General features: G+C 46.6%; 1 pseudogene; it reads left to right on the top strand.

The window, feature by feature from the left end:
• Positions 1 to 8,479, top strand: part of LOC112585272 — a 27,026-nt pseudogene extending 18,547 nt beyond the window's left edge.
• Positions 8,480 to 10,928: the final 2,449 nt, after the last annotated feature.

Genomic DNA, 10,928 nt, shown 5'->3' with positions numbered 1-10,928 from the left:
TACTTTCCCCAAGATATCCTATTTGGAGAGTTTGAATCATTACATTCCACCATTTTACCAAAGGGGAGACTGAGATCCCACATGGTCATATGGCTTACCCAACATTACAGAACAGAATTTTTATTCAAACCAATGTCTTGCCATGGAATATGCATAAAATTCTTCTAATAAGGTGACTCATAAAAATGATTTGAAAGTACACAGTGCCATTACAATGACAGTTATACCTTAACACTGACATCTAACTGTAGTATCATCTTTGTTTTCTTTGACAAATGTTTGGTGAAAGAATACCTCTAAGGTATTCACCCCCTGAGGAACATCATGGATGTGAGTGTTTTGGGAGGATGGTGTTCCACAGCACTCCCTGGTGCTCTAGCCTAGAACTGGGGCTCATCTGGAGATGCCACGTGAGATGTTGGATCTGGGGCTTCTGCAGGAGGCAGAAACACTGGGCAAAAGGGGCCCCACGCAGAGGAGAAGGCACTATCATCCTCAACTCTTGTCTTGGTGACTGGGCCCAGAAATTACCAGGTGGCAGGTAAACATCCATTTCTGTGTCAAAGATGTGTCATTAGTTTGAGGGAGATTGTTCCTTCTGAGCAGAAGGCAATGACCACCAACTGCAGTACTCTTGCCTGGAATAACCCAAGGACAGAGAGGCCTGGTAGGCTGCAGTCCATGGGGTCACTAAGAGTCGGACACAACTGAGTGACTTCACTTTCACTTTTCACTTTCCTGAATTGGAGAAGAAAATGGCAACCCACTCAAGTGTTCTTGCCTGGAGAATTCCAGGGACGGTGGAGCATGGTGGGTTGCTGTCTATGGGATTGCACAGAATCGGATACGACTGAATAGACTTAGCAGCAGCAGCAGCTCCTTCTGAACTAAGGGAGTCAACTAGTTACAGATGAAGAATGAACCATCTCTGATCAGAAGGTAGAACCAATTGCAAAGCAATTGTGAATCCCCAGGCAGAGGAATTCAGTTTCACAGATGCAAGAACCACAGCAGGAAAACGTTACTGAACCCGTATTCTGTGTAAGGCCATAAGAATCTAACACAGTGCTTACTGCTTTTAGATTAGAAAAAGGGCTTATTTGTCTTCAAGAATGCCCATGTCAGCCTGAGAGATAGGCAGACAGTAAATACCTGTCAAGTGAGAGGGTCACTTGTGTGGTGTTGATTGAATGTGGTCTGAGTTTAGAGTTAGTGCCTGGGGTTGATCAAGAAGAATCTCCTGGAGAAGGAGGTGCTAAGGCTACATTTGAAGAGACTACAAAATTTCTCAAATGAAGGCACCAGGACTTCCCTGGGTGTCCAAATTTCCTGGAGGTCCAGTGGTTATGCCTCTGGGCTTCCAATGCAAGAGGTACCATTTCAACGCCTGGTCATAGAATCAATATCCTGCATACAATGTAGCACAGGAATAAAAAAATCAAATGCAAGCACCTCTGTGATAAAGGCTGTGAGCTTCACAGTGGTTGGAAAGTGCTCTCAAGAGATATATGACACCCAGAGGGATACATCAGTATGGGAACAGAGGGTTGCCAGTTGTGCACTAACCCACTCCCTCCTTCTCCATGTAGATGCTCTACATGGGTAAAATCACCGTTGGAACACCCCCTCAGGAATTCCAGGTTATCTTTGACACAAGATCATCCAACTTGTGGGTGCCCTCCCTCTTTTGCCCCAGTCCAGCCTGTTGTGAGTGCAGACACCCCGTACCCAGATGATCCTTCTCTTGCCTTGCCACACTGTTTCCACCCTTGGAAACTGATGACACTCATCTCTTGGGTCTGCAGCTACACAAGTTCGGTTCAGACATTACAAGTCTTCCACCTTCTGGCCTACCCAAAAGACTTTCAGGATCGCCTATGGATATGTGAGCATGAAGGGATTTCTTGCTTATTACACCATTCGGGTACCGTGTAAAAAGAAGCTGAGTCAAGACTGGCTATGGAGTGGCCCCTGCTTGCAAAACAGATGCAGGACCATTTGGCAGGACCCTTCCTGGCCTAACTCCCATAGACATTGGCCATCTTACCCACAGGTTCCTGTCCCTGGGGAGGCAGTGCCCATGGTGACACATGAGCAAATGGATTAGCTCACCCAGAGAGTGGCTTGAGATGTGGACTTGCAACCCCTCTGCCCATGAGAAGTTCAAGATTCATTTTGCTGAGAGCAAGAAGATGGGAAAAAAGCACCCACTTTTATATTCACAGACTGTGCCAGCCACTTTCAGGTGATAACTGGTTTAATTCTGCAACAACCCCACACGGCAGTTACTCTGATTAGCTCATGAGACATATGAGGAAACTGAGGTCCAAACAGCAAGGACCTTGCTGAGAGCACACATGTGATAAAAGGTGGAATTAGGCTGGCTTTTCAGGACTGAAGTTGCTGTGGGGTGTTTGGGGACAGGATAAAACTGATCTGAGGACCAGGGGGGCAGTCAAGGGCTTCAGATATCCAGAGTGGGAAACTGGAGGCCTGAGAAGTCAAGGGGCCTGATAAACAAGTTCACACTCTAGAGGACCATTGAGAGTCTAATAAACATATGGCCTGCCTCCCCCAAAATACTTGAGTAGTTCCCCTCTCTCTTTTTCTCTCATACACACTCACAGAAATATACACATATCCCCCAAAGTGAATTCCCCAGGAAGTAATTTCATAGAACCCTGCAAGCAAGATTGTGTTTTTGGCTTCTCTTCCTGGACAGATGCAGAATTCACAGTACCTTACAGAGAATGCAGTCCATTCCTGTCATTAGGTCACAGTGATGCCAAAGAGAAGGCTATCTTGCTCTCAATTGTTTTGTCCATAAGGTGGCACCAATGGGACCTGTCCTGACTCTTGGTTGCCCCACCTGTATAGAAGCCACAAGGCCAATTTAACTCACTCAGGTGGTGTTTTTCAGAGGGGCAGATGTTTTAAAATTCACAGCCTCTCTCAAATGGAATCCAAATTCCCCTTCCACCTTGCTCTAACCATCTGTGGGCAACCAAACACAGAGCCCAGCCTCAATTCTTCTCCGAGGATCTAATGACAATGCACCCCAGCCCAGTCCTAGCCCCACTTCATGTATCTATAAGTGGGAACACTCCTCTCTCCCACAGATTGGGGACTTTGTAAGTACTGACCAGCTGTTTGGTCTAAGCTTGGCACAATACGGGTTTGAGGGCAGAAGATTTGAAGGCATCTTGGGCTTGAACTACCCCAACCTATCCTTCTCTGGAGCCATTCCCATCTTTGACAAGCTGAAAAATCAAGGTGCAATTTCTGAGCCTGAATTGCCTTCTACTGGAGCAAGTGAGTCTGAGATGGACAATTCCTTTCTCCAAATTAGCTGTAAGATGTTTTCAGTTGCACGAAAGTTATAGAGCACTTGATAAGGAAGTATCCTGAGAGTAATATAACCAAGGATAACTATGGCCCAAGGGCCCTACCTGGCTTCACCACTGGCTTTTATAAATAAAATTTTATTGGAGCACAACCCTACTTCTGGGCTCAAGACCAGTAACTTGGTCTAGGGGGCATGAGTTATGAGGGAGGCTAATGGAAGGCCACAGGAAACAAGTTGGAAGAAAAAACAATATGATTTGCTTATGAATTTGATAAGGAAGAAAGGAGAAGGATGGTGGATATCTTTCCTTCCTCATTAGCATTTCACTGGGAGCCAAGGACCAGCTACCAATTTACAGGAGCCAGTGAAAAATGAAAGTGTGGGGCACAAAACAAACATGTGAGACCCCTTGTTCAAGAAATATTAGTCATATCAAGACAGGGAGAGCAGAGGTGGGGTCCCTTCTGAGTGTGGGGGCCCTTTGGAGAGTGTAGGTCACAGGCCAGTGGAGCCAACTCTGGGTGACCTGAACCCACATCCTTAGAATTCCCAGGCCTTGATTTTCCTGAAAAATGACAAGGTGGACAAGGGAAAAGCCAAAACACTTCAGCACCCTGTCCTCTGAGAGTGCCTGAGCACTCAGGTTGCTGAGGTCCAGGGCATCTTCAGAAGGCATAGTGGGTGGAGCTCAGACAAGTGATTCAGCTACTAACCTCCTCTGTGCCACTAATGAGACAGTAACAGACCTCAGTCTGGATCTCTATCTCTCCTAGACACTATTTCTGCATCTGTACATGGGGACCTCATTAGGGCCTTGTTGGGTGGACAAGCACAGCTCTCAGACAGTGCTGTTGTTACTGTCCTCCAAGGATCCCTCCCCTCACTTCTCTTTACAGAGATGAGCAGGAGGGCAGTGTGGTGATGTTTGGTGGGGTGGACCACCACTACTACAAAGGAGAGTTCAACTGGGTACCATTGATCCAAGCAGGCAACTGGATTGTACACATGGACCGGTAAGCCTGTCTCTCTGAGGGTCAGCCCAAGTGCTGCTCCCACTATTGTACATGGACACAGGCAGACACACACAAATGTATTCTCAGACACACAGTCACACAGACATATACACCACCCACAATGACACAGACAGACACACAGACACATGGAAACACATAAGCAGACACATATAAACATACACAGCAGCACATAAAAACATGCATAGCTAGTCAGAGACACACAAGCACACACAGAGACACATACAAACACACATACAAACAAACACACAAGCACAGAGATACACAAACAACCCATGGGTTCATAATCCCCAGGCCTTCTGAGCATGACTCTGACCAGGGTCCTAAGAGGTACCAGAGAGGTCTATGTAGCTGGGAGAAGGTTACACCCACTGCCCTTTGAGGTGGGGAGCATGGTTAGAGGACTCTACAGTGTGGCGAACAGAGGATCAGGGAGAATCTCTCCAGCCTGAACAGAGTTATGATAAGATAACTGACTGTCCAGCGCTACCTAGGACATAGGAAGTTCTCAGTACAGATAAATGTCAGGTAAAAAACAGGGACAGTCCTGGGAAAATGGGGAAAACTGGTCTTCTTAGGGAGCAGCTACCCAGCAGTGGAGAGAGGTTGCCTGAAATCTTAAGACATGAAAGCAACTAAAAAAAAAGACATGCCAAGTTCTTGGGAACACAGTGGGACAGGGGCTATTACAGAGAATCAGGAAGGTGGGATCCAGGAGCAACCTGAGAACAAGAGGCATAATTGACAGGATTCTGTGTGATAGCCTCAGACAAAAGCTGACTTGTCCTTTGGAATTTCTGTGGGCTAGTCATGTATTTCCTGGCCAGGGTCTCAGGGTCTGAGCTGGTTGTAGGAGCAGTGCTGGGAGACACCCTCTCCCAGAGGAGCCCCTCTCCCCCTACTATGAGAATCTGCTGCCCCTGCAAATCTCCATCTTCACACTGTGTGAGACCCGTTATTTGTTTCCCACCAGATACGGCTCTCTAGAGGTTTCTTATTGTTTTCTCAGTATTCATTCACTCATTGAACAGAGAAGCATTGGGCATCCACTGTGTGCCAGGCACTTTAGGGAGGCAAGGAGAATAAAACTCGCCCTCACATTTAAGAAGGCAGATGTACATGAAGTGACTGGCCCACATAGTGAATTCTGACTTTGGTACATGCTAGACATGAGGAGGAGAAGGCAATGGCAGCACACTCAAGTACTCTTGCATGGAAAATTCCAGGGACAGTGGAGCCTGGTGGGCTGCCCTCTATGAGGTCGCACAGAGTTGGACAGGACTGAAGTGAGTTAGCAGCAGTAGCAGCAGCAGATGTGAGGAAGGGTCTACAGAGAGTGACTAACACAGGAAACTGATAAACACCAGGGGAAAGACTTCCTGAAAACAATATAATTAAGCTAGAATCTGGAAGATGAGAAGAAATTTGCTAGGCAAAGTGGAGTGCAGTCTTCTAGGAAGGAAGACCAGCTTGTGTCAAGGTACAAAGATCCTGGTGTATTCAAGTACTGCATTCAAGGATGTAAAGAAAGGTGCTGTGTCTAGAGCAAAGGAAAAGAGGGCGAGAGATGAAGGTCTGCTTAGGAGACAATCGGGAAGGGGTCAACTCTGGGGAGACTCAGAGTGACCTTGATGCCCACTTTCTTCCTTTGTCTCTCAGTATCTCCATTGAAAGAAAGGTTATCGCTTGTTCTGGATGCTGCAAGGCCATTGTTGACACCGGGCTGCATTCATAGAAGGCCCAAGAACACTGGTCGATAACATACAGAAGCTCATCGGCTCCACGCCACACCACGCCACGGGGTTCCAAGGTGAAGAGTCATGCCCCAGCGTCATTCCCAGTCTCCACACACAATAAGGATCATCAGGGCCAACCTCTCACCCTCTCTCTCTAACAGCACTGTTTCATGTTCTGCGGTCAATACCCTGCCCTCTATTATCTTCACCATCAACAGCATCAACTACCCAGTGCCAGCTCGAGGCTACATCCTCAAGGTGAGGGGACAATATTGAGGGTTGGTTCTCAAACTGGAACTTGCAGGAACCCTTGGGCTGCTGCTGGGAGGAGGGCGCCCTCTGGAGGCCATGTCACACCATTGCAGAAGCTGCCCTGTGGCTAGGCCAGTGCCTCCCACAAAACCAATCACTTGAGAGTAAAGGCCTGTGTGGGACATTGATCTTCCTGAAACATGTGGAGAGGCCACACCATATGGCATGATGGGAGTCAGGGAGAGGGTAACACTAAGGTCCTCAGTGCTCAAAGAGCTTCAATTCAATCTGAACCCTTAGGTGCATGAACATGAAATTCAGCTCTAGCAGTCCCTGAAATAGGCCATGTTACAAGGAGAATGGCTGGGGACAGTTCCAGTGTGATGTCCCAGCATAAGTTAACAGTCTCCCTTCCCTTCTGAATGTTTTCCTGGTTTGAATGATAAATTACATGGTCAGCCTAGTTCTCGCTGCATCTTCCCCTTGCTCCAGCCAGGTGCCTCCTTTGTGAGTTGGGGTACCCGACCCCTCTGTGGTGAGGTTGGATGCCAATGTGAATAAAGGGTGCATGGTGACTCCTCAGCCCCGACACTGGGTGGAGGCTTCATGTCAGCTCCCAGTGGGAGTTCAGAGCAGGCTGATGGGCTGAAAGAAGGCTTTGAGGAAGAGAGGGAATTTCAGGAATTCTAAAACCACAAACTCATTGAGGCATATGGAGGGTTGCTTAGTTCTAGGCAAAACTGCACTGGATTCCATGCAAATGGCATCTCAAGGTGGTCTGTACTGGGGCACTGGGAACTTACTAGGGGTGATGAGGGCTACGGACTGACCAGTGAGGATGGGGAACAAGAGTATGTTACCCAACCAAGCCTGGAGTGGCCAGAGAGAGTGAGTGTGGGCTGAAGGAGGCTTTGCAGAGTTCCTGAGTTAAGTCTTCAAGAAAGTGTTGTGGGCACTGCTCTATTTAAGATGGATAACCAACAACAAGTTGCTGTGTAGCACAGGGAACTCCACTCAGTTATATGACAACCTGGATGGGAGGGGTGTCTTTGGGACCAGGATACCTGGATACATACAGTTGAGTCCCTTTACTGTCCACCTGAAACTCAGAATATTGTTAATCAGCTATGCTGCTAAGTTGATTCAGTCGTGTCTGACTCTGTGCAACCCTATAGATGGCAGCCCACCAGGCTTCCCCATCCCTGGGATTCTCCAGGCAAGAACACTGCAGTGGGTTGCCATTTCCTTCTCCAAAGCATAAAAGTGAAAAGTGGGAGTGAAGTCACTCAGTCCTGTCTGACTCTTAGCAACCCCATGAGCTGCAGCCTACCAGACTCCTCCATCCATGGGATTTTCCAGGCAAGAGTACTGAAGTGGGATGCCAGTGCCTTCTTCAGAGTAATCAGCTATACGCCAACACAAAATAAATTTTTTTAATAAAGTACGGATTGTGGGGATGCAGAAGGAGAACCAGCATTCTCTGCAGAGAAAACAAGGAACAGGAGTCAGAAGGAAAGAAACAGGGACTGAGGAGAGCTATGGACACACTTCTTCTTTTTGAAAAAATTATATTGAAGTGTGGCTAATTTTCAGTGTTGCTTTAAGTTCTCCTGCACAACAGTGTGACTCAGTTATACACATAAAAAAGTACATATTTTCTTATTTTTTCATGTGATTTATCACTGAATATTGAATAGTTTCTTATGCTCTACAGTAGGACTTTGTTGTTTTTCATTCCTCTGTTTCCCCAACTCCCAGTCTTCAACTCACCACACCCTTCCTCATGGAAACCTCATTTCTTGGCCCTCTGGTTTTGGATGAACTCTCATATTCCCTGCTGCTGAGAAAACCCCTTGATACTTAGCAAAAGAGGGAAATAAAACAAAGAATTGTGCTGGGTCTGGATATTGGGGGGAGTCACCGGTAAGGTTTCATGCTGACTGGTGTGTGCCTCTGACTCCCCCAGGATGATAGAGGCCGCTGCTATACCACCTTTCAAGAGAACACTGTGAGTCCATCTACAGAGACCTGTGTCCTGGGTGACGTCTTCCTGAGGCTGTATTTCAGTCTTTGATCGAGGAAATGACAGGATTGGCCTGGCACGGGCAGTGTAAATGCTTGGAGTGGTTCAGGAATCAGTAAGGACACTCCTAACACACACTCACTCACACTTTGGACACTCCTGCCCAGGATGCTGATGAACTGTGTTTGGTGGTCTGCACACCCTATTCTCAGTAAAGAATAAAGGGTTTCACTCTTAATGGTGCTGAAACAAATGGTTGCCTCTGTTTGTGTCTGGCAGTGAAGGATCTAGAACCAAGTCTGAATCAAAATTGAGAGTAGCCCTACTCCAACTGGCTTCAAGGAAAAGGGAGACTCATTGAAATGATTCTGGGAATCCAGGACACAAGACTCAGAGCAAATACAAAGATCACAGTGACTGGACCCAGGAAATCAGAAGTCATCAGTTCTCTCTTTCTCACACTCGGTCTTTCCCTTCCCTCTTCTTTCATGGTCTTAGCCTGACAACTTTCTTCCTTAAGCCTTCCACACCTAGTGAGGGAGTCCAAGCTACCTGCCCTAGGGTTTATATCCTGAAGGCATCTCCTAGTAAGGAAAGAAGCTCAGAGCCATTAGTGTTCAAGGGTGTTCCCTGAATGACTCACCTCAGTTCACATGTACAGCCCTAGATCAGCCATCCTGGTGCCATGGGGTCCTATGATTGGCTTTACATGGTCATCGGACCTGACACAGCAGCACACATGATTGTCAATTTCCTCTAGAACTACATGACTGAAGCTGGGGAGAGGCAGCCCCAACGATAGTGACTGGGGGATGGTCTAGGCCATGCAGGAGTTTGTGATGACCCACCAACTCCACCACCTCCTCATTCAGAGGAATTATAAGGGGTAATGAAACAGACTCTCTTCATCCCATCTCAGATGATCTTATCCCTGGACTTCTCCAGGGGATTTTGGGTGAGGCATTTCATGCAGTGCTGGTTCCCTCTTTTTCCCACACCCGAGTCACCAGCTCTCTGCCACATGTGCCTGCTCTGTCCTTTCCAGTCCTACTTGGTAAGTGGTGGCCCCAGTGGATCCCTGAGCCATCTCCCTTCTCCACGGCCCAGAATCCCCCTTCCTTGGCCTCCAGTGCGGCTGGGGAGAATGCAACACATGTATCTGGGGATGCAGGGTACACAGAGCCTTCAGCCTTTCTGAGCTTCCTCCAGGGGTGGAGCTACAAACTATTTTCTTGGAGCTGCCATGGTTAGGCACTTTTGCAGTGGAAGTATCTGTTCTTTCCACCTGGACCCCTCAGTACATGCCTCAGCTAAGACAGTAGGGGTCACAGGTTGATTTCCTTTCAGATTGACTGGTTTGATCTCCTTGTTTTATAAGGGACTCTCAAGAATCTTCTCTAGTACCACAGTTCAAAAGCTCAATTCTTTGGCATTTACCCTTTCATGTGGTCCAGATCTCACATCTGTACATGATTAATGGAAAAATCATAGCTTTGACACTACAGATCTCTGTAGCAAAGTGAGTCTCTGTTTTTTAACACACTGTGCAGATTTTTCATAGGCTTTCTTCCTTCCAAGGGACAAGTATCTTTTAATTTTGTGGCTGCAGTCAAGGTCCATAGTGATATTGGAGCCCAAGAAAATAAAATATGCCACTGTTTCCACTTCTTCCTCATCTATATGCCATGAAGTGGTGGGACTGGATGCCATGAATGTTGAGTATTTTGTGTGTGTGTGAATAGTTGTTTGAATGTTGAGTTTTAAGCCAGCGTTTTTCATCTCCTTTCCTTATCAATTGGTCTTTAGTTCTTTGCTTTCTGCTATCAGTGTGGTGTCATCTTGATATCTGTGGATGTTGATATTTCTCCCAACAATCTTGATTCCATCTTGGGATTTATGCAGTCCACCAGATCGAATGATCTTTCATACATACAAGTTCAATAAGCAGAGTAACAATGTATACCTTGTCATGCTGCTTTCCCAATTTTAAACCTTTTAGTTGTTCTGTGTCTGATTCTAACAGCCACTTTTTGACCTACATACAGACTTTCAGGAGACAGGTAAGGTGATCTGCTACTCCCATTCTCTTAAGAATTTTCCTCGGTTTGTTGTGGTCCACACATTGAAAGGCTTTAGCATAGTCAGTGAAGCAGATGCAGATGTTTTTCTGGAATCCCCTTGCTTTCTCCATGGTCCAATGGATGTTGGCAATTTGATCTCTGGTTCCTCAAACCAGTTTGTACATCTGGAAGTTCTCAGTTCATGTACTGTGAAGGTTAGCTTGAAGGATTTTGAGCACTACCTTGCTAGCAAGTGAGATGAGCACTATTGCATGATAGGTTGAACATTCTTTGGAATTGCCATTATTTTGGATTGGAATGAAAACTGACTTTTCCCAGCACTGTGGCCACTGCTGAGTTTTCCAAATTTGCTGACATATTGAATGCAGCACTATTACAGCCTCATTATTTAGGATGTTTTAAACAGTTCAGCTGGAATTCCATCACCCCCACTAGCTTTGCTTGTAGTGATGCTTCCTA

This window comes from Bubalus bubalis, chromosome 5, assembly GCF_019923935.1.
Source record: "Bubalus bubalis isolate 160015118507 breed Murrah chromosome 5, NDDB_SH_1, whole genome shotgun sequence".
Lineage (NCBI taxonomy): Eukaryota > Metazoa > Chordata > Mammalia > Artiodactyla > Bovidae > Bubalus > Bubalus bubalis.
This window is presented reverse-complemented; position numbering and strand designations above follow the sequence as displayed.